A 24,248-nucleotide genomic window follows, 5' to 3' on the forward strand; every position below is an offset into this window, starting at 1 on the left:
GTAAAGACTGGTTATATTTTACAGGACCTATAGCTTGCAAATTTCTTTCATTTAAACTAGTATAGCCACTTTAGTAACTCCAAACTGGGATTATCTTTTCAGATCCAAGGAACTCATGAATACTAAAGTACCAAAGGGTGAATAGTACATATAAGAATACTACAACCAAAAAAAAAAAAAAAAAGAATACTACAACCTACCACAAAAATAAGAATCCTCTCCACCCCCATTAGTTTTAACTAATACAACAATTTATAATCTAAGTACCAATCAGAGATAGCCTTTCTTTTTTAAGGTAGAACCTTTGCTATAGAATAGTCTACTTGTAGCCTATCTATTACTATTCCACCCCACAGAAATGTGACCCACTTAACTTTCTTGAACCCAATTAGTCCCTTTTGACCTCCGTTCTGTGTGGAAGTAACACTGAGTGGGTGAGGAGTAGGTTCAAATTTCCACTAAGAACAACTCCACTTTTTGTTCTTCTGTTAACCCAATAACTAGAGTGGTTTAGTCAGTAATGCCCATATATCTGTATTTGTTAGCATTGTATATACTATGTTATATATTATATGTACCTAACTTAAAAAAATCTCAACTTAAATTTTAAGAATTATTTCAAATGTACACAAAAGTACCGGGGATAATATGAATCTCTATGTACCTACTTCAGCCTCAGAAATAGTATTTTGCAAAACTTACTTCATCTGTCCTTCCACTTTTCTTTTTTTCACTAGATAATTTAAAGTAAATCTCAGGTTTTATAGAATTTCTGATGTAAATAATGAAGGCCACTTTTAAATTGGTTTAGAAACTAATAGATACTGGCATGTCAGAAAAGGTGATCTACCTACAAATGAAAACAATTTTTTTTTTCTTTTGTAAACTTCCTTTTAGATGTCTTTCTTATCTGGTAGGCCTATGGTTCAAAATTATTTTTTGTCCTTGAAAAGTGATATTTATTTGTTCTTGTTTCCACATAGAAAATATTTAACTTAATATTAGAAGCAACAGAGCTTCCCTCCAAGCCCCTTAGAATTGAACTCTTGCATTTGGAATAGGAAACTCATAGTTCAGATAGGCTTTACCTGGTCTTCTAAAATTATCCTGTCAACTTGCTGTTATATATGACTATGTGAATAGTGCCTGGTTGGCTTTGTAAATTAGATAGGGTATTCTAGATATGGCTAGTAGTTAAATGAAGTTTTGTTACCTACCTCACTCTCATTTTGGTCAAATTTCAGAGAAAGTCCATATATGTGTATATATATACATATACATATATATACACACACACATTTTTTTCCTGCTTAGTTTTTTTTTTTTTTTATGTTCTTAATGTTTAAGAATGTTCTTTTAATGTTTCTTTCAATGTTCTAGTTCAGAAATTGTTTCAGATTGTGCTTCTGGAGGAAAATTCCATATCCCTTACTCTCAAATGACCCTTTGGCTTTAAAGAAAATAATAGAGAAATGTATGTTTTTGCTTAAAAGAGAAGTATGCCCCAAGAATGATTATGTGTGCCTAGAGCCTGTCAGTCCTCAAAATCATAAGATTCTCATGTAGCACTGTTAGCTTACTTACTTAGTTTTCCACATTCATCTTGCCTGATGTCTGTAATTTTTTGTCAATATTTGTCTGTTTTATTATAGCATATTAATTAGAAGAAAGCAAGTTTTTCAACTTGAGATTCTATATCCTAAAATTCTTGACACAAGAAGGGACCACAGATGGATTAAAATCTAAAGTCAACTGTACTGTATTTATCTATGTATAATGCAAGGAGCCCTGAGTTAAAATTGTCAATAATCTACTGCATGTTAAATAATTTATTTCATATTGTAGTTTACTTTGTGAAATGTCTTAGCTAACAAACTTAAGGAAGAGTTTTTATTTACAGCAATGAAGCGCTTTTTTTATACTATTACAATGTATATGCTATTGGGTAGTCTTTTTGGTTGGATTTTTTAATTTTATTATGTGGAAATTCATCTTTACTGATGTTAATCATACTTTACAGATCAAGCAAGTGGAGCAATAAAATAAAATTTTATTAGATTAAAAGTCTTAATACTTAAAATTGCTTATTTATTCACTAACTTGATTAAATGGATTATGTGTGGCAGATATTTGCTAGTTATTGAGAGTGTAATATTGAAGAAGATGCGGCCCCTGACATCTAGGTGGAGATGAACAGCAACCACTAAGATAGAAGTGTAGGGCATGACACGTGCAATTATAGAGTGTACCCAACCCCAGTCTTGGTAGGTTAGAAGAATCTCTCTAATGAAAATGATTTGTAAGTTGAAACCTAAAAGATAAAGTTTTTACAATTCTTTATCTGTAACCTCAAAATCCAAAATCTCTAAAGACTTTTAAAAATGTGTATTTTTTTGAAATTTGGTTCAAATTCATTGTTGATAAAACCTGTCCTGACCCAAAGTGAAGCTCTTTGTAGTACTTATTCCACTTACTATGAATGGTTATTCATTTTACTGCAGAAATACATTTTGACTATGAGTGTTGCTTCAAACCTCCTTGGGAGTGTCGCTGTAAGTTAGACACTGTGTAGAGGCACAGGCACTGTATTGCCTAAAATCCGAATAAAAGATTTCAGAGAAAAGATTAAGTACTTCTGATAGCTGCAGGGAATTTAGAGAGTGCTTCATGTAGTTGGATTAGCTTGAGCAAAGGCAAGAGAGATTGTGGCTCCTTTGTGAAATAGCATACAGTTCAGTAGATTACTTTCTAGAATATTTAATTTTAAAAATACTGGTTAGGAGCTCCTGGCTAGCTCAGTTGCCAGAATATGTGAGTCTTGATCTTATAGTAGTGGGATCAAGCCCCCCACTGGGCCTAGAATTTACTTAAAAAAATATTGGTTGATTTTTCTAGGGTTATGGTAATTTATAACCATTTAGTTGAGTTTTATGAGTTTTTAAAGAATTTACATGGTTCACATGGTGGATAATGGTAAAGGAAAGAAGTGTTGCTGTTAGTTTTATTTTATTTTTTAAAGATTTTATTTATTTATTCATGAGGCAGAGACACAGGTGGAAGGAGAAGCAGGCTCCCTGTGGGGAACCTGTTGTGGGACTCGATCCCAGAATCATGGGATCTCAACCTGAGCCAAAGGCAGAGGCTCAACCACTGAGTCACCCAGGCTCCCTAATGTTAGTTTTAAATTAGCATTTGCTGCTCTAAAACCATCCATGTCATTTTTTTAACAAGGTAAATATTTGTGCCCCAACTTGGACCTACTGAATTGGAATTCTGATGCAGAAGGGAGATGATTTCAGCATATTGGGGTCTCCCACTTTTTTTCCCCCAAATTAAGGATTTGGAAAATGAGTGTGAATGAATACTGTATACATTATGAAAATAATTTTATGCCCTCATACTTAGATCAATTAAAAAGAAATTTATTACAGTTTACATTTACTTTCTGAAATTACTTAGTCATTCAAATGTCACTTTAAGATCTTACTTCACCTGAGGGCACTTGGGTGGTTCAGTCCGTTAGGTTAAGTGGTGAAGTGCCTGCCTTTGGCTCAAGTCATGATCCCGGAGTCCTGGGATCACGCCCCACGTGGGCCTCCCTGCTCAACAGAGAGTCTGCTTCTCTTTCTCTTTCTCTGCCCCTCCTTTTGCTTGTTCTCTCTCTCTCTTCCCTGTCAAATAAATAACTAAAATCTTATTTAAAAAAAAAGATCTTGCTTCATCTGCCTCTTAAACTGTTTCAACTGATCAATTAATAACTTCACTAATAATATTCTGACAGAAAACAGTGTAGTCTCAAACACAAGTCTTTAGACTCTCAAGCCCCATGCATGTTACCCTGTATTTATTCACTCCTATATTCATAATTTATTATTCTAGGCACTGGGTATAGAGCCTAGCTGCAGTAATTAATTACTATGGGGGATACATGGGAGCATCTCTACTCAGATACTAAAATCTGGCTGGAGAGAGAAACCCACAGAACACACGAAACAAGAATAAATGAAATGTACTGTGCTAAATGTGTAATGATGGCTGAAAAGTACCACAGAAGTTAGAGGTAGATGAATTAATATGGACTGAAATTATCAAGAACGTTTTAAGAGCTGCTTGTCAAACATGACTGTGTTTATCCTTAGAGGTATGTGGCAGTTTCTATCTTTCTGTATTGTGAATTCTCTTCTGTAATATGTACTTCAAGGTATTTTTATAATGAAATCTCCGAAGAATCATTTCAGAAAAAGGCAAAAGTCATGTGAATTTTAAAGATGAAACATGAATTCAAAGAAATGTCATGTTTTGATTGAGCTGCTTCTATTCCTGGGATCCCTAGTCCCAGGTCCTCAGGGATATGCATCTTACTTCTTTACTGTTAAGGGTAATTGAAAGGAAAAATGGAGAAGCACTGGATAGTGGGAAAAGGAAGGCTTTGGGTGCAGTTAGGCCTAGACTTGAATCATCCTTGCTAGCTCTGAGTTTGGACTTGATGCATATTTATCCTTTCAGAACCTGTTATCTCATTTATAAAACAGATATTTTAGAAAATGATAGCTTGGACTAGAGACATTAAAAGCATAAAAAACATGTAGCACAGTGCTTGAAAAATAGTAAGACTTCAATACATGCTAATAATAAGTGGCAGAGACTTTACAAATGAGAGGAAAACTTGGAAGGAACTTGTGGGAATACAGAAATTACTTAAGTGATTAGGTTAAAAAAAGATCATGGAAACTCGAATACCAGATTTGGAATTGAATATGCTTGATCAAAGACCATTTATAAGCATAGTGTTTCAGAAAGGATGTGTATTGAAGTATGGAGTAACTTACTCAAATATTTGGATCTGTGAAATCATCCTTCCCTCATTAGGCAGGTAGCCTACACTAGTAACAAATACCACAGCCAGCTTACAATCACAAGCAAGCAAAGGCTCTTAACCTTAAATTTGGGGATCCTTAGAGGTTCTAGCATGGATGGACTTCAGAGGACTGAAATCTTTTTAATATCTTTAATCGGTAAAAGCTTGTTGATAAAGGTTTCCCTTTTTAAGTTTTTTTTTATGATTTTATTTATTCATAAGAGACATAGGGAGAGGTAGAGACATAGGCAGAGGGACAAGCAGGCTCCATGCAAGGAGCCCGATGTAGGACTCAATCCCAGGATCCCAGGATCAGGACCTGAGTCAGAGGCAACCGCTCAACTACTGAGCCACTTAGGCACTGAGCCACCTAGGCGTCCCTGTCCCCCTTTCTTTTAAAATCAGATTTTCAATAAAATCTTTAAGGAATACTGGATGTTTTTACAATTTTTGAAAAATAGGTGACTAACATGATACAAGCAGGAAAACCACTTCTCATGTGAATAACCTATGTTACCTTGTAACTTTAGATAGTAATTATCTTCCTTTCGTAATATTCTGTGCTTTTTGCAGATAGCAAATGGAAGGTATTAGCATATACCCAAGTAACATTTTGAGTCATATTTAAAAGTTTAAATTTGTTAGAGGCTTAAGTTAGTGTATATACATTTCATTAGATGATCTTTTTTTTTTTTTTTTTTAAAGACTTATTTAAGACTTATTTAAGGAGGAGCAGACTCCATGCAGGGAGCCTGATGCAGGACTCTATCCCAGGACTCCAGGATCATGCCCTGAGCCGAAGGCGGATGTGCAACCACTGAGCCACCCAGGTGTCCCTCATCAGACGACCTTAAAAACTGAAGGAAATAGAGCAGTAGCATATTTGCATCGTAATAGGCATTTCTATTTAAAGTTAATAGAACAGAAAGCATCTTAGTAGATGATTGCTGTTTCTCCCAACAACTGGAGAGGATCATAACAAGTAAAAGGAAAGTCTGGGAGTTAAGGAAGATAACCAAAGCCTTGTGTGTTTTAGTTTCTATAAACTAAAAAACAGTCTAAACTTTGACTTTATGCTGAACAAATTTAATGGCACATAATTTGTGTAGTTAATACTGAGTCATAGTCTGTCTTCTAACTCTCCAGAGCTATTTAGTTTCTTCTTCCTGCTTCATCCTTCAGATGTCTTCCCCATAGATGAATGAGAAAGACAGCCACAGTTACTCTCGCTTCTATTTTTTGCCAATTGGAAGGAGGAAGCTGATAAATAAGACAGCTATCAAAACAAACCTCTAATATGACATTAGAGGTATTTGAAACCAGCGGTGTATTTGAGCAATTTTTTGCATGTTTATTCATAGAAATTTAGCAGTTAGAAGACACTGGTATGTAGAAGATGTTATGAATCTGCATGAGGCCTTTTCTCCCCCTGATGACAAACATTAGAAGAGATTTGGTAATTGCTTTACAGTAGAGTTCTAATGACACTCTAGATTTTTAATAGAAAAGTATTTAAGATTTTTTCAGTTTGTTACTTTCACTTGTCACTCTCTGTTCTCTCAGGAGTGTATGTAAATAAAACTTCCTTCGTCTTACAATGGAATGGATTTTTGGCATTCTAGTTTTCTGTCACACTAACCACCTTGAAAGACCGGTTAATATGTTGGAGACTTACTACATAATTCTTTGCTCAAAGACAATCATGAAGGGAATTGAAAAAACAAAAACTCTTAAAAATTTAAGTTATTTTGGGGTGCCTGGCTGGCTCAGTTTGGTAGAGCATGGGACTTTTGATCTCAGGGTTGTGGCTTTGAGAGATTACTTAAAAAAATAAAATATTAAAAAAAATTAAGTTAAATTATTTCTTTGTGTAGAATTGGAACTTTGCGTTATGTAATTAGATATAGCTGCATTTATACTGATAGAAAAGCAAATGGAATATTTTCATGAATTATATCCTATTAAAAAAGAATTGCTGACATTATAAGACAGGAATGTAACTGATTAGAGAAATAAAATTTACATGTGCCCTTTAGATCTATTTTAGAAAGTTACGAGCTTGAGAATACAAAACTATCTTCATACCTTAATACTTTTAAGCTCTCCAGAAAATAAGATTTTTACAGCTTTCTGTGGATAATGTATTACCCTACCCATTTTTTTCTATTTTAATACCAGACTTCTCTTTAAAATTTTATTTTTTGATTCTGTCTTGTTTATGACATACTCATTGATTTTTCTATATCGTTAAACTAATGAGGCATTTTTGCCTAGTATATGTCTGCTCTAACATAAATTGGGTGTAATAGTTGATTTTTATCAGCATTGTGACTACTAAACCCTGATGAAATATAGCATCTTGTAATTATAATCTATGCTTGGTGATATGATAAAACAGTATTCTGATAAATATGGCACTTTAGTTTAAAATAATTTAGTGCTTGAAGAATATTCTTTGTCTTAAGACAGATTTGTTATTAAATAAAAATTATTTTGGAGAAACTCTGAACAATATGCAGATATTTGTAACTGCTCTTCCTATGTTGCCTTTGAAATTTGATTGACAGCAGCTGATACTTTCATTACTAGGAAACAGAAGTAAAGAGAAGGTATTTCTCAAGTTGTATAATAGTAGCAGAATCAAGGGTAGAAATACTTGTCCATGTTATTGAGGTCATAAGGACCATAGACAACAATAATGAAGACCTCTGTATTTTATTATGTCTCCCAAGTTGCTTCTTGTGTACTTTAAATAAAAGAGTTAGTTATACCCTATATTCTCAGACTATTTGTAGCTATAGCCATGGCAGAGGGAGAAGCAATTTCTCATTATTTCCCTGAATAACTTTTTTTTCCTGGAGTTATTTACCTTTAAGACTTTGGCAGTCTGAATTATCTTGTGGCATTTGTTAATTATTTCAACCAAATCATTAGAATAAACTAGACCAAAGAACATTTGAGAGTATACTGAGAGGAAAAGTACATTTTGAATATATTAAATATGTTTGTTGAATGGCTTAATAGGAAAATTCTTTTTTTCTCTCTCTATAACAGTTCTTTCTCTATGTAACTGTATATATAACTACATATAACAAAGGAAACACAGAGCTTATTTTTGGAGAGGGAGAGAGGTGTGAGGTGGGAAAGGTAGGAAGAGAGTACCCTACTGTAACTTTCTTTAGCCAGAAGTTTTTCATAGCCCTTTGTTTTTGCTTTCCCTTTTATTTCCTCTTTTGTCCTTGGTTAATGGCTTTGATTTTATGATACTTGAATCATTTCATTATTTTGAAAATAGAGTCAATCTTGAAATAAATCTGAGTAAAATGAATTTGAAGAATTTTTCCTTTCTCATTAAACTGAAGGAAAAGTTTAGAAAAGTTGTCAAATGACATGAACTGGGTTAGATCACTATAAATCATAGGATTTATTTACATTATATTTATACATAATTAAACTCTTTAGTCAAAGCAATGATTAATATATACCTTCCTACTTCTTTTAGTCTGGGTTTTCTGAAATTGCTTTTCTACTGGTTTCTTTTTCCAACCATGCACAGTGTGTGGTGACTTTAGTTAGTAACACCGTATTGTATATTTGAAAGTTGCTAAGAGAGTAGATCTTAAAAGTTCTCATCACAGGAAAGAAATTGTAACTATGTGTGGTGATGACTGTTAACTTATTGTGATAGTCATTTCATAATACATATATCAAATCATCAGGTTCTACACCTGAAACTAATACTATATGTCAATTATATCTCATTTAAGAAAAAAACAAAAACCAAAGAAGACTAAGGTTAACATCTATAAAAGGGATCATTATTGTCTACTTAATTAGGTCACAGAATGACTGTTTCATTATAGTGGGTGCTGCAGAATTTTTTATGCATTTACTTCCTAGACTTCAAAGATGTAAATAAGACAAGGTTTTGGTCCTCAAGTTGTTTTCAGTTTGGGCAGGGAGGCAAATCTGCGAGCAGTGATGAGACTACATGGTGCTAGAAAAGAAGCTCGTCGAAGGTCCATTTAGGATGTCAGAACTATTGCATATAGGGACATGGGAAGACTTTAGAGAGGAGTTGATAGGAACTATGACTTGAAAGACTTTTAAAAGTTTACCCACCAGATGGAGTTGTGTGATAAGGATGGGTCTGAGGTAAGGACAGAAGAAGAGCCTTGTTAAGGCACAGTGATAAAATTGCTACAGCTTCATCTTCAAAGTGGGGAGAGCAGAAGAGGTTGAAACTAGTGAGAAGAGCAAGGGGCAGATTGTACCTGGCCTTGTATGAAAACATTTGAACTTTATCCTAGGGGTCTCTGGGTCCCAAACTTGGCTGCCCATCAAAATCATCTGTGGGTGTAGTAAAACAACAGAAACACACACAAAAAAATAGTTAAATATAGGGGCGCCTGGGTGATCGGGTAAGCATCTGACTTTTTTTTTTTTTAAGCATCTGACTCTTGATTTCAGCTCAGGTCTTGATCTCAGGGTCATGAGTTCAAGCCCTGCATTGGGCTCCACACCCAGTGTGGAGTAAAAAAAAATTATATATGTATAGACTCTGAGAAAAAGAATTTTTAGCAAAATACAAAAATTTCAAGTGTTTATTTAATTTTGTAATTCTTTATTGTGGAATAGTTCAGAATGTCACTTCTATCTTAAATAACAGAATTAATAACTGAGCAAAGAAATGTAATTTGGATTACAAAATTCTTGCTTTAATAAAAATTCTTTAAACAATGATTTTAAAAAATGGTGGTGGTGGGGGTGCCTGGGTGGCACAGTTGGTTAAACATCCTACTCTTAGTTTTGGCTTGGGTTGTGATCTCCAGGTCATGAGACCGAGCCCTGGGTCAGGCTCTGCATTCAGCAAAGTCTGCCTAAGACTCTCTCCGTGTCCCTCTGTATCTTCCTGCCCCCCTCCCCCACTCTCTTTTTCTCAAAGAAATAAATACAAATAAATACATCTTTTTTTTTTTTTTAAAGATCAGTTTCTATCTTTTAGACTCTCACTGTGCCTGTCATTAAGAAATACATTTTACATTATGATCCAGTGTACATATACAGGCACCTATATATAACTAAAACAAAAGATTCATGATAGACATCTTACTCTTACTAGTATTGCAGGATGTACTGTAGTATTTCTTGTTCCATCATGTTTTAGAATGCTGGTTGCAAGCCACTAAGTTAATTTTACAATTCACTAAATGGATTTCATGATCCACTGATGGGTCATAGCCTACAGGTTGAAGAAATACTGCTATAGAGAATGAATTGAGATGTGTAGAATTGAAAAGCTAAAGATCAGATAGGCAATTAGTTCAGTTATCCAGATAGTAGATGATGTGAGCTTGAAGTAGGACAGTGACATTAGCAGGTGCAGAGAAAAAGGGACAGATTCAAGAGGTATTTAGAAGGTGGTAGAAATCCATTCTTAGTGACTGATCAGTTCTGAGGATTGAGGAAGGTCAGGCAGTCTAGAATGATTTCCATATTTCTAGTTTGAATATTTGGATGCTTGTGTTGTTGTTGTAAGATTTTATTTATTCATGAGAGAGAGAGAGAGAGAGAGAGAACACACAAGAGTTGGTGGGGGTGGGGGGAGAACAGAGGGAGAGAGAGAAGCAGACTCCCCACTGAGCTGGGAGCCTGATGTGGGGCTTGATACGGGGCTCAATCCCAGGACCCAGAGATCATGACCTGAACCGAAGACAGATGCTTAACCATCTGAGCCACCGAGGTACCCTGGATGCTTGCAGTGTTCTTAAGCAATATAAAGAACACAGGAAAAAAAAAAAAGAAAAAATAAATAAAGAACACAGAAGAAGAATTGGTAAGGGCAGGCTGTGAGGAAAAAAGACCTATCCAAAAGGCAATTGGATATGTCCGTAATTTTTTTTGAAATCATATTCCTTTAAGTAAATGTTTTTTTCTTTTTTTTTTTTTATTAAATTGCATAGTTTAAGGCTCTACCTTTTATCTTTCTGATACAACCTACTTTTTTCTTATTCATGTGGCTTGCCCTAAAATATTTTAAGACTTTGCTTCTGTGCTAAAAGGTCCTGTAACACCAATTCAGTCTTTTCCAAGAAGACATCTGATTCCTTGCCCAAAGTAAAACATAAGAATTAAGCTTTTTTGATTCCAAACCACATCATCTTTTTCTCTCTGTCAGAAGTAGAATCTCATTTTTCTGATCCTTGTGCTTATTGTTACCATTATGTATTCCATGGTTTCATGGGCATTAATTGTACCTATTGGATTCCCATATATAACCATCTACAAGAAATGCAGCAGTGCTGGTTGATGTCTGCTGAGTATCCTCTGGAATTTAGCTTATCAGTTTCTACCACCCATGATTCAGTTTAATAGCTCAGATTGTAGTCACTGTCCAGGTTACTCAGTTTCTGTGGGTCAGCAGTTTGGGAAGGACTCAGTTGGGCAGTTCTAGCTTGGCCAGTTCTATCTTATGCACTAGTCTTTAGGTGTTTAGGAGCTAGAGCAAAGATCAGGAGCTTTTTCACTTCATGTTGTCTCAAGGTCTTCCCTAGTTCACCTCTCTGAGTGGGTTAGTTTGGATTTCTTTTAGGGCATTTGGACCTCTTTTGTGGCAGCTGAGCACTTTAGAAGTGACTGTTCCAGCTCTTCAGGTGGAAGTTGCATCACCTTTTGTAATCAGCTTTGCTAGTTGCATAGTGTTACTTCCTTGTGCTCTTAGCCATAAGCTGCCCAGATTCAAGGGGAAGGAAATGAGACTCCACCACTTGACGAGAGAGTGGCAAGGCTCTAGAAAAAAAATGCGGGATGAGAAATGTTTTTGTAGGCAATCTGCAACAACTGTGTAGAAAATAATGAATGCCATCATATAGATCTTTAGTTTTACCTGGAGTTTACTTCCTTATTGGTACTATTCCTTAAATCTTCTAAAGATCAAGTTAGCTTTTATGATTTAATTTTCTATATCTTGTTTAACTTGGATAATTTGCTTTACATGCAGCAGATTTAGTATATAGTTATGAAGATGCTTTAAGCCTGGTTGTGAGATTTCCCTGGTGCAGGATGATTCAAAGCAGTAGCAATTTAGCCAGCTCTCCAAAGTGGGTCATTTGAATTATGTTATCTTGTGTTTTCTAAGAACAGTTGTAGATTTCTTTCTTCTGAAGTCTTAAATGACCCTTGTAGCCTGTTGAATAGACTGTTGAAAGTTAGTTCTAAGTGTCTGAAAATATATCCTTATACCACCTGCTAGGTTCCTTGTTAGACCTTGGGCATGGCTGCATGAAACAGATCAAATAATACTGGCTTTTATTTCATAGCCTTGCAGTTTCATCAGTAATAGGAAACAGATTTGACAAGACGGTGTTTTAATTATCTGTACAATTATTGCTTATTTTCAGAAATAAGCTATTAATCTAGTCATGAATTTTGATTGATAGATTTGTTTAGCTACTGGTAGTGCTACCATGCTTGAATTGTGCCGAATAAATATCAGTTGATAATCTGCTGACATAAATATTAATCCTAACTATGGCTCTGAAACTATACTTTGTACATATAATATGCCCAAAAGCAATTTCTGAAGGATAGAAAATAAAGAACAAAAATTAATATGGATAGTTCCCATTCCTTACCCCCAATTTTTTCATAGAAGAGTGGCACGATTTGTTTATATTGAAGAAAGTCTATCTGGAATACTCATTTTAGTGTAATGAACTGTTTAGAGTATTATAACCACTTGATGGCACCCTTTGATTTGGTACAAACCTCATTAGCCATACTATACTGCAGTATAGTATTTGTAATGGAATAACACATAAGAACTAAAGACTGCAAGGTATCTGGTTAATGTAGAGATGAAATGAATGCAACGGCAAGGCTAAGCTTTCCTGACCCTTCATGAGAGAATAGATGAAAAAAGGAAGAATAAGCTATTGTGCCAAAGGGAGATGATGAAATTCAAGATCCACACACATAATCTTTGGCTCAGCCTCTGAAATGTTAATCCCTGGGTAGAATTATTTGAGCTATAGATTGCAATTTATCATCAAAATGGCATTGTGTCAAACAATACTTTTTATATGTGTGATGTTTAGAACTATCCAATTTTAATATAAAATGGTTCACAGAGCACTGACTAATACTTAAGTAGTGACTCTTTAAGGTTGTGATTTTGGGGATGGAGTATAAGGTGGTTTCTTTACCTGAAAATACTACTTAGATTTTAGATTTTGGGGAACCTTTCTGCTTTTCTTTTTGCAACAATTTGGTTTTAGTGTTACAAAAAAGGATTTTTTAAAGAATGCCTCTTGCTGAATTAAGTAGTTTAGAATTGTTTTCTTTCACATGCTAAAAATATAATTATAGAATAATTCTGTCATAGTCTTCTGACATTGCTTAAAAGTACTCTAACTGATGAAATACTATATTATTAAGAGTTTATATGGGCTTCTCTATTCCAATACTGTATCAAATATTTATAGATTTCCTCTTATTTAATGTACCCAACTTCTGCCATCTAGGGAATCTGTCATAATTAGTATTTACTTGTGATATTTCTTTCTTAAAAATCAAGTTCTCCCAATTAAAAAAGAAACTAAATTTTAATAGTGCAGGTGGGGAAGGGTTTTGCTTATGGCTATTAATCTATCATTCAGAGTAATAATCATTATAGACTTTCCTTTGTAAAAAGTCTAAGTTTTGTTTTTTAAAAACACTTAATAGCACTTAACAGATCTGTTTCTAGAATCTAGAACTTTGAAATTCCAGTTTAACTATATACGTTTCCTTTCAGTTTTGTCATGTTAATAATACAAGGTTTCCTTTGCTTTCTTTTAATTAAGATAATAATTATTTTCTATTTTAGTACTAAGAAATACTTTTACTTAACTTTGTATTCAGATTCTTTGTATCTGTTTCTGAAGATCGACCAACAAGGTGATCTCTAACACCTAGATCTCTAGAAATCTATACCCAGCGGATCATATGATTTTGGTATCTGATTGCAAATGTTAAAGGCATGCTGTGATCCTATATTAAAACAGAAGCACACGTCTGTGAAACACCACTCATTTGTGCATGGATAATTCTGTCTTGCCATAGTTTAGCTCTGATGAGGAAAACTATTTGATTTAGTGGTGAGGGGGAATGTGGGAAGGGTCCTGTGAAAAGAGAATGTCCCATGGAGATAGTTTGGCTTTGACATCTGTCTTCTTTAAGTGATCATGAAGCACAGAACAGATCCAAAGTCACCCATGAAGACCAGTAGTTCTGTGTGTTTGAGGCACACTGCCTTTCTTTATAGATCCAGTCAAGAGCAGATAGCATAGAGTAGTCTTTAGGTTGCTACCATTAATAAAAGTGTTCTTTGAGACTGAGTAGTCATCCATCACAGATTGCTTTCAGAGGCAGAGGGTTCACAATGTGCATTGGAGAGACACATGTATATATATAGTAGACAAAGAGCTTGGGGGTCTAACCTGATGATACTCGTACTTAAGTATTACAAAGCTGCTTCATCTGTTTACATAATTAACATCTCCTGATGTTTTAATTTAAATGTCACCCTGAAAGTTGATAGCTAAAGTAGCTGAGTGTTTTAGAATGTGACACTTTCCCAATGTAACTTCCCCCAATCCCTGACAAGGATTACTCCATGATTTCTTTTTTCTGAGAACTTGATGTTTTAAAGGACATGCAATGCTTCAAACATGAACAACTTTTGGTTTCATTGGTGTGACTCTAGATCTCACTCTTAACTCTTCATATTCACTCATAGACAACAGCTGCCAAACTCAAGACTGCAGTAACCTTTTAAAGTAAGCCTACTGGTTCCACATGGAGTGCCAATGCATACATCTTCCAACCCACTGCACTGGCAATCTCATACCCAATTGCTGAATACGGTGTTCCAGCCTGGTGCCTTTTAGCATACACAAAACTGGTCAATGTCCAACTTTATCCAACCACCCACACTAAATCTGAAACCTCGTGATGCTGTCATAGATGCCTGCAGGGTAGCACTCCTGCAAATTTTTAAAAACATGAGATTGTTAAAGCTACTAGGGAAGGGGGTAAAAAAAAACCTTTTTCCCCCAACTACCTGAAGTTTGTTTTCTCAGTATCTTCTTGAATTTGCTATAGGATGTCAGCAAAGTTTGGTGGAAAGAGAATATTTCATATTTCTTGGTCATCTCACATTCTCCTAGTTTTATAGGTTTCAGTGGCCAGTCTTTGAAACAGGACCCAGATGAACATTTATATTTCAGCTACAGCAACAGCATGCATTATTGATAATTGACCTTTACCCTGACCTAGTGTAGTCTTGTGACATTGGATGAAATAAATGAAGAAACTGCTCCTTGGCTTGATTTTGTATTGGCGGAAGAAAGCAAACAGAGTGGTTTGTCAGGTTGCTAAAAATGTCAAAATATAGTCCTGGGACAATTTATAGCACAAAGGTTTTAATTTTCCTTTTGTTTTTTAAATAACATGTGGGTGGTTGGTTGTTCTTTGGAAAAACATACCTTTGAAAGAAACTGGAATTGCAGTAATACCTGTATCAGATTAATAATAGGAAGTAAATTGTTTGCCTTTATTTAAAGTTGTAATTTATTAGTCAGATGCTTGTCAGTGACGTGTTTAAACAGTAAGCCTTTAGAGAATTTTACAATTTTACAGAAAAGTGTTAATTCATATAAATATATTGTGGCTGGTAATGTGTTATTAAAAGAAATAAGCCTCTATCCCTGTATACACTTTCCTTATGTTGCAGTTTTAGTGATCATTCATTTTAAATACTTTTGTTTCCATATGTAAGCTATGCAGAGTATAACAGAACTCCATATCAAAAGTAAGATGTAAACTATTTCAGTATAATTCTCTTATTGTCCATAGTTTCTGACTTTGCAGTAAAATTAAATATTTCTGCAAATTGAACCCATAAACGAAATGTCCTGTTTTGCAAACTGAATTGTTCATACTATCATTAAGTTATCATAGGCAATATGCAGATGTTGCCTCTGCATTTTATCTTGAAAGCGTTGTTTTCTGATAGTTAATATATTTCAAGTTAGTATTGTAATATTTTTCTTGATTTAAGTTATAACCCTCTATTATGTCACTCTGTAATTTTAGGATCTGGTTTCCTAATGCAGATGTGGATTTCTTAATTGAAATAATTGAATCATAGAAATTTAGATCTAGAAGGAGGCTTAGAAATCATAAAGTTCTCCTCTCTCATTTTAGAGACAAGGAATCTAAGGTATTATGATCTAGTAACTAGTCCAAGGTCATATTGCTAATGAGTAATAGCAAACTACTCACTTCTATTCATTTTCTCATTCTCACTCTGAGGACCTTACCTACCAACATAAAGTATTTACATATATGTGATAACATGGTTTTAAATGTTTGCTTTTTGTATCCCTTTAAATAGAGCCTAAGTCAGCTGTTTTAGGAAAATGGAACTTGACTTATTGAAAGAAAAATATTTGTAATTAAAGGTTTATTAGGTAGAGATCAATTTTACTGAGGTAGATTTTTTGATAGTAATTAAAACAAGACCAGAACGCCCAGCAGCCTTACCTGGGATACTCATTTAAATTCAGTGCACAAGATCACTTGCTTCATATCGTGTGTGTGTGTGTGTGTGTGTGTGTATACACTAGCTGCATGCTAAGGTTTAAAACCTTACTTAATTTTAAGCTTTGTTAATATTTTTAACAAGTAGCTTTATTGAATAATATGAACTATGAAATACTTTAATTTCATTTTAAAAGATTGTCAATATAAAATGTAAATTTTATAATTCTGTGAAAATATTGGAGTGTAAAATTTTTAAAAATAAATCATGTCAGGTTATGTAACAAATTTATAGTTATTTTTAATTAAGCTTTGTAAGAGATGAATTAATGATGTTTTTCGTATATGCAAATATATATATAAATGTGTATATCCACATATACATTTTAAGTTTTCTTTATAGAATGGCTAAAATACATAGTTGTATATTTATAATTTATTAAAACAGAGAAGTATGGAAATATTATTTAAGAACAACAACCAGATGTTTTTAAATAATATTTATGATAGTTTAGATATCTAAACTAGAAATCACTCTAAAATAGGTATTTTTAATGTTAATGAGTACATTTCTGTCTTGGCATTCAAGGAAAAAAATAGCAGCAATACTTGTTTTCTACATATTGCTAATTAGAAATTTACTCAAAAAGCATTTTTTTTTAAGGATTTCTGAATATAGTTGTGTTATACCCAACCTTTTTCTAGATACAACATTGGACACTTTGTTGTTGTATGTAGGTTAAACTTGGATTAATTCTGGTTTACAAGTACTATTTACAGTGCATTATTTCAGATCTCGGTTTTTAAGGTAGGTCAATTGCTACAGTTAATTAAAGTGCTACATATGCTGCTACCTAAGCCAATTTAAAGAATAGGGCATGTATTTCCAGTTATGTGAGCTACAGAATAATTGTACCTTAGCATGACAGCTGTCCCTGTAAGCTAATAATGTCCTACTGTTCAAATAGATATGTGGCTCATATTCCTTTCTGTTTCCTAAAACATCCCATCTTTTTGGTTATTTTTGGAGTGACAGATCTACGTATACATAACTGATTTCTGCATTTAGAATAACACTTTACAAATAGTAGACACTCAGTGAGTGTTTGAAAAATGAATTAGTCACTTACTGAGCTTGTGGATTTTCATTTTATTTTATTATCCCTCATTGTTTAAGTTTTTACGTGATAGTTTTGTCTCTTCTTGCTAATTTTAGACAGCTACCTAAGGGTAGGAAGAGTATATTGTTTTGTAGACAGACAGTATTCAGCAAGATCCTGTGTACTTATAAATAAATGGGTAAGTGGGTTTCCAGCTGATTTAATTCTCATTAAACTTGATAGTGAGACATTTAAATTCTTAACCTACAATGTTTTTAGGTTCATGCCTGAAGAAGATCTCTGTTATAGATTCTGTGAAACAGATGTGCTGGGAATAGTATTAAAATACAATTGATTTGTATAACTTTTTCATCCTTTAGACTTTTATTAGAGCATAGTGAATCTTTTAAAATTTTTTACATTTATTACAGCTGACATATTGGCAGTACTGAAAATACTAAAAAAGAAAAATTATCTGTAATCCTACTTTTAATAAATTGATTTAGTTTATCATTCTTTGTTGTCTAAGTTTTTTAGGTTGCTATTCCTTATTTGCATTTAGAGTAGATTAAATACATAATTTCCTTTATTACATGTCCTGTTTTAAAATGCACATTATTCCTGTGTTCAGGCTTTTATAGAAATACTGTTAGAGCTGATACTTTTGTAAAAGTACACAGAACTGCTTCCCAGGTGTAGGCTCTAGGGGACCTGCATTCCTGCTGCGGTGACTCTTGTTTGGCATTCACTCCAACAATAGCCTGACCTAGTGAAAATCTATAGGGCCTCAGATTATTATACGAAACCTATCATTCAGTCAGGCTTTTGGAATGGTCTTGTTGATTCAAGGACAGCTATGGTGACTAGATTCAGAATACAGGTTAGAAGTAGATTTGAATGGATACATGTCAACAAGAAGATCATATAAAATGAAAGTGATGACTAGAGGGGGTATGTGGTAAAAAATTAAATAAAATTGAAGGGAGCTACCTGAGATTGCTCGATTTAATTTGGGAGAAAGGTCTTATTAGAGATGGAAAAGAATGACTCTAAACTGGTAGTGATTTTTATTTTGTAAATAATGGTTCTGTGCTACATGTGATCTACCAAAGAAAGAGGGAAAAATAGAAAAGACTAAAATTCTTTGTTCTTCAATGTAAAAAAAGTAAAGTAAAATACAAGGGGCATATAATTTACCTCAGATTGAAAGAAACAGTAGTTACCAAACATATGTGTTAGGAGGAAAGGAAAAATAAGAGGAAAAGGAATCTTAAATGATGTCCTAGGAACTAACTGTCTGTGGAGTTAGGTCCTGGGTCTGAAGTCTTACTTACCATAAATTTCTGCAGTGTCATCAAGTAATGCTAGAATGTCCAAATCATATGCCACCAGTATTTCTTACTCTCACCCTCACTCCTAATTTCTATTCATTCATCTAATTATTTTTTTTATAAGTTGTGCTACTACTGGCAATTTAAGATTAAAATGAAGATCTGAGAATTAACTTCAAATCCATCCTTTCTTCTCTCATCTTTAGTGGCCAGTTTCTAATTCCACAGCAATTCTCCTGCTATAAACTTTTATTTTTCTTTAGCCCACCTTTTATCAGTAGACCCAATTAGTGAAAATCTACTCAGAAGTTAGTGATGGTATGTTTTAAATCATATTATTGATTTTGGCTGCCTTCTCTTTAAATGAAACAGGTGTTACAAGAAACTAAATTACTGTAACTAGTATTTGTTTATTGGATAGTTTTATTTAGAAAAGTGATTTTATAAAAAATTTTAAAAGTCAGATTTTTTTCACTGACTTTTCATGTGTGCTCATATGTTAAAACTTTTTTCCATGTGGATATTATTTCTTAAGCATGTACATCTGAAAAGCAAGGACTCTTTAAGTAACTATATGTCAGGCTAAATTTGGATACTTATTTTAAGATATTTTAAACTTGCAGAACTCTGATTTTGCAAGCTACCGTTTACGGTTTTTACAAAATTATTTTAAAAAGGGTCTCTGCATAGTTAAAAATCAAGATAATCGTGATTGCTCCCATCATATTTGATTTCAGATCTTCGTCAAATAACTTTTAAAAAACTTTCTTTTTTTTCCATTTCATTAAACATTAAAATATGAAGTAGGTAAGTTCACATAGCCAATTTTGGGTAAAGAGAGAAAAGATAGGTACCGTTTTTCGTAGTTTCTAAGTTGAATAAACTCTGTATTTCTACTTTCCTAAATGTTTTCATTGTTTGTGAGTCTAAAACATGTATAAACCCTTTCTTTTACCATATTATATTTAAATAAGCAACACTTCATATCTTCTCTATATAAAGTGAAATATTTCCTTAACACTAACACAACACAAGTCAGTTCTCAGCCAAAGCAAATAGAAGAATGAATGCTTTGTTAATCATCCGTAACTAACGTGTGTATACACAGAAAAAAAAATCAAATCTGTTTTTGACAGAAACCTTTTGATGGAATAAGAAAAAAAAAAAGAACTTTTAACACAAGTCAGGCCTTTTCTAATTTATGAGTTTAAAAATTATGTTTCTGTTTTTTTCGGTACAGGCACATGGTAACAAATCAAATAGTTATGGAAGAACTTTTACTGAAAATCAACATTCTCCTGTCACTTACTTCCTACCTCCAACCCACTCCCTTGAGGCAGCCTCTTTTAACTGCTTTGGAATTTACTTCTGGTGGTTCCCTCCATGGTTCTAGTTCTGTATGATAAGCTTGTACTCTGTTTCATGATTAAATAATCATGATTTGTCAACTTGAGACAACATTTACTGGATCTTCAATTTGCACATGCCTGGCTCCAGCATTCAAAAATACAGAGTTATTCCTTGCCGATTCTTTCAGTCCACTTCGTTTCTTGATAAAGTTCCTCAAGGGATTGGTACAGTTCTGCCATTGTGCTCACCGTTGTCCCACTGCCTCTAAAACTGGCCTCACCCTGAAGCCCATCTTCTCCATTTACATTTGCTCTCTTAGTTCTCACTTTTTTACCTTGTTAAAATCTATTCTGTGTCCCTTTTTGGTGTGAAAAGTTGGACTAAAGCATAGATTCAAATTAGGGAAATTTTATAGTTTTCCTTTCAAAAATCTGTAAAATTCATTTAAAAAAATTAACCCTAAATAATTGTCTCTTGTTTTTTAAATTTTTTCCCTGTGGATCAGTGGCCTGTGATTAAGAGTAGGTTTTCTATCCATCCCTGATAGATAGTAGCCAGGCATAAGGATTTTGAAAGAGTAGATATGGTATAAATTTGACCTGATGGATTTTATGTTTTAAGATTTTAGCATTCTTCTTAAAGGACTCATAAAATAATGTTAAAGAGAAATACTAAATTCTAAAATGTTAGTCTTTTCCACCCTCTGCCCCTTCTTGGCTCAGCTGCTCCTTTCTACTCTTTACCTAACAAACCGCTTCAACATAACTCATCTCCACTCGCCATTTTTTTCTGGGAGAGAATCCTAATTCAAAGTGGCAATTAGGATAAAAAGGGAATTTGGTGCTTAATTTTAGGACTTGACTTTTACTAGAATACATCAGTTACTCCTAGAGATTCTAGTACTGACTTTAGTCTTTTTAAACTAGTTTTTTTGGGACATTGCTTGGAAAATATTCATGAAACTGTGTGACCCTTCCTAAATCTTCCTTCTCAACATTATTCAAATGACCTTTCTTAATTTCTGTGGCTCTAAAAATGTCAGTTGTACTTCTGTAGTTTAGTCTGAATTCCTGTCTTCAAACTAGGGATATTAGGTTGAAGATCAAGAGTACCAGGTTATCATTGAATTGGGTTTTTTGTTTTTTGATTGTCATAAAAGCTGGTAATAGAAATACATTCTAGAATGTGGAATGCTTTGTCTTTTGAGGTAACTTAACTATGAGGATTTGACATCTCCTTTCTTAGTACATAATCAGTAGGATTTACTCTGTTTTTCTGCCTAATCAGGTATCAAGAGTTAAACCTGGTTATGTTTATTTCCTAATTCAGTCTCTGTACTGGTATAATTCATTGATAAGTTTTTTCTTTTTCTTTATCAAGTAAGGTTTAGCAAAGATAATTTTCTTGGTGTTAAACTATTTTCTAAGGAATTTCTGTAATTCCTGATTTTAAATGAAATAAAATTTTTATATTCTATGTTTCTATGTTTTTAGGCTATCATATTTTTAATATTTTATACAAGGAAGAACTGATCAAACCTATTAAGAATATTAGGGTTTTGCTTTTGAGCCGTCATAACCATCAGACATTTTCTTTCCCTGCATTTCTGTGTATAGGGAATTTTTTTCCTTTTACAAAATAAGACATCTGGACCACTTCAAAAATAGCAAAATAAGAATTGTTTCAAGAAATTTAAAACCTGTACCTACTTTATGCCTCACAAATTTGAAGTTATTTTTTTAAAAATACAGAAGACAGTAGTAGTCATGCAAATTGACATGAAATTTGAATTCTGAAACTGAAGCTACCCATGCCATTAATATGTACTGAAAAGCTGTATCCAGGTCTAAGTGGAGAAGGTAAGGTTTGGGAAAACAGAAAAATAAATACTATATTTCTGTCTCATTGTTTAAAAACATGGTGTCTTAGATAACATCATCTTTTCAAAAAATTTTGCATGAACTTGAACTATTTCTTGACATTATTGAATTTTACTGTTTCATAATAAAACAGAAAAGTGAAAATTTTTCCACTTTTTCATTACTAGTTTTTAAAATTAATTTTTTATTTGAAAAATAGTAAATGGCCAAAGTTTTTTTTTAATTGGTATAAAAGATTAAAAAGTAATTCTGTCTTCCTACTTTGTCCCTCTTTTTCTTTCCTCAGAGACGTTGTTATTAGGTTTCCTATGTATATCTCCAGAAATACATCACTATTAAATACACAGAGCAGAATAATATTTTGTACCTTACTTTTTTTCATTTATCCATATACATTGATAGTTTTTAAGTACATAAGAACTACAGTTTTTACTACATTGTTACTTTTTCCTCACCAATTATAAAACTTATAATTTTCATTGTTAGCGTTTTTAAATGTAAAGTTTCAATCACAAGTGAATCATGGCTTAGTCAAAGTTCCAATGCAATTTAATACTTTGAGTTCTATAGCATATGCCATTTACAAAGCACTATCATATATTTCGTGTTACTCGATCCTCTCAAAAGCCCCGTAAATAAAATCTAAGGATTGCATGGTTTGTTATGGGTTTAATGAAGTTCACATTTTTATCTTTCCTGAGCACCTTTCTCCATGACTTCTGACTTTCTTCTAATTTCTAAGAACAGGCAGAGGCAGGTCTTTCCCTTTGTCTTCTAAGTTCTCTCCCCGCCCACCCCTCGTGGTCCCCCCTCTGGAAACACACACACACACACACACACACACACACACACACAGACACGCACACACTTTTTAAAAACCTAATGAATAGAGGTGCACTGGTTTTATTTTCTCTAGCTCCTGTGAAACTTTTGAGCCTTGTGAAAGGATCTCATTCTCTTCTTAATAGGAGACAAGCATTTAGGAAAGCTAAGTAATCATTCCTTTTTTTGTCCTATGCAAGAACATAAACTAGTAAAATATGAATGCATAAACATGGTATACAAATTTCTCTTCATTTTTAAAAGACATGCTCAAATATTACGTATAGTTCTGAGTCTTAGCTATGCATGGCTTTTGTGTCAGATCACTTTGCGTGCAGTAACCTGGTAGTAGTTGTTGTTGCTTGTATTATAATTTGAGCACCAATAGCATACTGGGTGCCACACCAGACACATCCCAGCCTGCCGGGCACAATTTGATTGACAGAAGCTATTCCCTTAGAATGGTAATAATTGCATAAAAGCCAAAGGAACTGATTTGAAATTTTTATCAGTAGGTAACCTGAAATAACCTTGTGCTGGATAATGTTCTTCAAGTAAAAATTTATTTAAGACTTTAGTTTCTAAGATACTACTTTTTAGGGTACTTAACTTGCTAGTGGGTTAATGTATAAATAAAAATATGCCAAAAAAAATTAAAAAAAAATATGCCAGCTAAGTGTGCCCCTGTAAAATGGGAAGGCCAACCAAGATCATATCACATAACTCCTTTTGCTTAACAGGCTTTTGTTTTGCCTTTTTAATAGTGGATGGAGGATACCTAGACATGAATTAGTTTTGTCTTACATCTACCTCAAAAAACACCCCTAAAAACCTGCAAATGAAATAGTAGTAGAACTGATGATAGAATTTAAACTCTTATACTTATGTATTGACAAACTTCAACTCTAAACTTTCTAGGCCTAAGTTTCCTCTATAAACAGTGGTAATAGCACCAGTCATCCCTATTTAATAGAATGTCAATGAAGATCAAGTAAATAATTACCTTGAAATAGGTCACTAACTAGTTGATTAAAATGTTCACTAACTTTGTAAGTGCTGTTAGATCAAATGGTGTGATCATTTTTCAATAAAGGGTACCTGGAATATGTGTAAATAAGGAAAGAGATGTAAGTGAAATTGAAAGGTTTTGTTTTGTTTCCATAGAAAAATAAATAACTGAAAATCTCAACTCTTTCTCTGCAAGCTGTCAAGTATATAGCCAGTTGTCTGCCTCTTCAGAGGCATTTTAGGAGAGTGGTTGCAGGGGTTAAGAGTGCGGGCTTTGGACATTTCTAGCTGTGGGGTTTGGGGAAAGGTGACAGGC

At 33.6% G+C, this 24,248-nt stretch overlaps 1 protein-coding gene across 20 annotated transcripts in view; it reads left to right on the forward strand.

Moving 5' to 3' along the window:
* EHBP1 (EH domain binding protein 1) overlaps positions 1 to 24,248 on the forward strand; it is a 346,207-nt gene that overhangs the window by 101,177 nt on the left and 220,782 nt on the right. The window contains exon 1 of one of the 20 annotated variants that reach the window (XM_025469008.3): positions 21,665 to 22,081. The exons of the other annotated variants lie outside the window; for them this stretch is intronic. The gene's annotated coding sequence lies outside the window, so the exon portion shown is untranslated. Of the gene's footprint in view, positions 1 to 21,664; positions 22,082 to 24,248 lie in introns of those variants that run through there. 20 annotated transcript variants of the gene reach the window in all.

The sequence above is a fragment of the Canis lupus genome, chromosome 10 (genome assembly GCF_003254725.2).
Source record: "Canis lupus dingo isolate Sandy chromosome 10, ASM325472v2, whole genome shotgun sequence".
NCBI classification, from domain to species: Eukaryota; Metazoa; Chordata; class Mammalia; order Carnivora; family Canidae; genus Canis; species Canis lupus.